The sequence below is a fragment of the Hyla sarda genome, chromosome 1 (genome assembly GCF_029499605.1).
Source record: "Hyla sarda isolate aHylSar1 chromosome 1, aHylSar1.hap1, whole genome shotgun sequence".
In the NCBI taxonomy this organism is placed as follows: domain Eukaryota; kingdom Metazoa; phylum Chordata; class Amphibia; order Anura; family Hylidae; genus Hyla; species Hyla sarda.
Genome location: NC_079189.1, coordinates 22,585,118 through 22,587,635, shown reverse-complemented (window position 1 = coordinate 22,587,635; position 2,518 = coordinate 22,585,118).

Genomic DNA, 2,518 nt, shown 5'->3' with positions numbered 1-2,518 from the left:
ACACTTGGATAATCAATTTTCATAAAACAACAGCCAGTGATTAGTTTTCCCTGGCCTTTCACTGTATGTCGGCTTGTTACAGATTAACAGGTACAAAAAAGTGCACTACTTAGATGTAGGTATGTGGTATGCATGAATGAGGGCAAAAAAATGCACTACTGTACACTTGGAAAACTTATTTTTGTAAAACACCAGCCGGTGATTACTTTTACCTGGACTATCCCAGTATCTAGACTTGTTACAGATTTACAGATACAAAATAGTAGACTGCTTTGATCTAGGTATGTGGTATGCATGTATGAGGGCAGAAAAATGCACTACAGTCCGCTGAAAAAACTTATTTTTGCACAGCAGCAGGACACAACAGTGCAGCACCACAAAAAAAACATTTGCACTCTGTCACAGAGTATTAAGAATGGTGGGAATTGCTGGTTATTATACCATCTACAGACTAGTATAAGCAGCTGATGATTTCTTGTGGGAAAAATACACAGAATTGCACTGAAAATTCATTCCTGCCTGTGATACGGTTCATGAGGCAGCTTGTTGATAAGTATAAGGCAACGAAAAGCTATCTGCCCCTGTCTGATAAAATGCAGAATAAAGTGACTGGGAGGTTTATGGCTAGCGTAAAAATCCTTCTCAGTTACAACAAGCAAAGCACTGCACAGCTCCATGTCCACAACTCTAATGTGACTAGCAGTTGGCAGTGGAACGCTGCGCTATGATCAATTCAGCGTGTCTGTGCAACACACAGAGGCACGCAGTCCATTCTATCCCTCTGCAGTGTATGGCGTGAAATGAGTACCCACAAAATGGCTGCCGATTTATTTAGGGCTGCGACATCACAGGGGTCAATGAATGCTGATAGGCTGCATCCTGCATGATTCAGAGTCATCCCGCCTACCTCCCTTCCCGCCTTGCCTTCCCAGAATCCCCTGCCCCATGTACTGACATGTGGATCCGCCATTTTAGGTGTCCTGGAGCCTGGAACGCTGTAAAATGGAGTTTAAGGAAGCGATTTGCGCTATAGAATTGCGTCGATATTCGCATTTGTTACGAATTGAATATATCCTGAAATTCGTAACAAATTCAGGTCCGTCTGCTTCAATTCGCTCATCTCTAGTCATAATGGGCTCCGTCCCCAAGGAGTTAATTTTCCTACTCCTCATATTATGCAGATTCTGGAGGGTGCTTCTTAATTTTACTCTGTTTCATTAACCCCTTCCTGCTACAGGACATATGCATTTGTCCCAGTTGCTGACATGTTAATGCAACTGGACATGTGCATACGTCCTAGTGATCTTCTGCTCAGAGCAATGTGCTTCAGGAGATCGCAGGCGGAACCCAGGTGCAATCACGGCCAGGATCCTACTGCAGCTGCTAATTTGGGATCTCTCCGCAGTGGCTAATTTTAATTCAAAACATGGAGTAAAAAAGATCAAAAGGTAGCATGCATTGCAGAAATGGTACCAATAAAAAGTACAACTCTTCCCGCAAAAAATAAGCTGACACATAATGGCATGGGACCAGAAATAAAAATGTTATGGCTGTCAGAATAAGGCAACACAAAAAAGGGGGAAAAAAGGATTTTGTTGTGAAAAGGAAAAAAACATAAAAAGCTTTATAAATTGGGTATCGCCATAGTCGTACTGGCCCATAGAATAAAGATAACATCAATTTTACTGGCCAGTGATTTTCATTAGTGTTGAGCGGCATAGGCCACATTCAAATTAGCGATATTTTGCGAATATATGGACGAATATTCGTCATATATTCGCTAAATTTGCATATTCATAATATTCACGTTTTATTTTCGCACATGCGAACATTTACATATTCAAAAAATAAGCATAAACACAAATTTGCATATGCGAACATTAGCATAAGCTAAAATTAGCATTTGCGAAAATGAGCATATGTAAATTTTGCCTTATGCGAAAATTAGTACGCCAGTCTCACACAGTAGTATTAGAGCCTTCTTTACACCACACAAGCTGGAAGCAGAGAGGGATGATCACTGTGATGTGTACTGGGGAAAAAAAATAACAAAACAAACAAACAAACAAAAAAGAATATTCGTTATTGGGAATATATAGTGCTATATTCGTGAATATTCGCGAATAAAATTTGCATTGTGAATATTCGCGAGCAACACTAATTGTCATAAAAAAATATTTTAAAAAACAGCAGAAATTTTCAATTTTTTCACAGTATTTCACAAAAATATTTTGGAGCTTTTCACAAAAAATGCTGCATATATCAACAAAGATTTACCACTAATATAAAGTCGAATATGTTACACACACACACACACACACACAAAAAAAAAAGAATAGCTTAGCTTACTAAAAGTAAAAGTTATTACAACTTAAAGAGACACGTGCCAGATATAAAAAATTGGTCTTGGTCATTTAGGTAAATACAGGCCGCAGCCTTAAGGGGTTAACAATGCAGTTTTAGGTGAGTAGACATTACAGAGGGTATATGCAATACCCTCTGTAATGTCTTCTTGTCA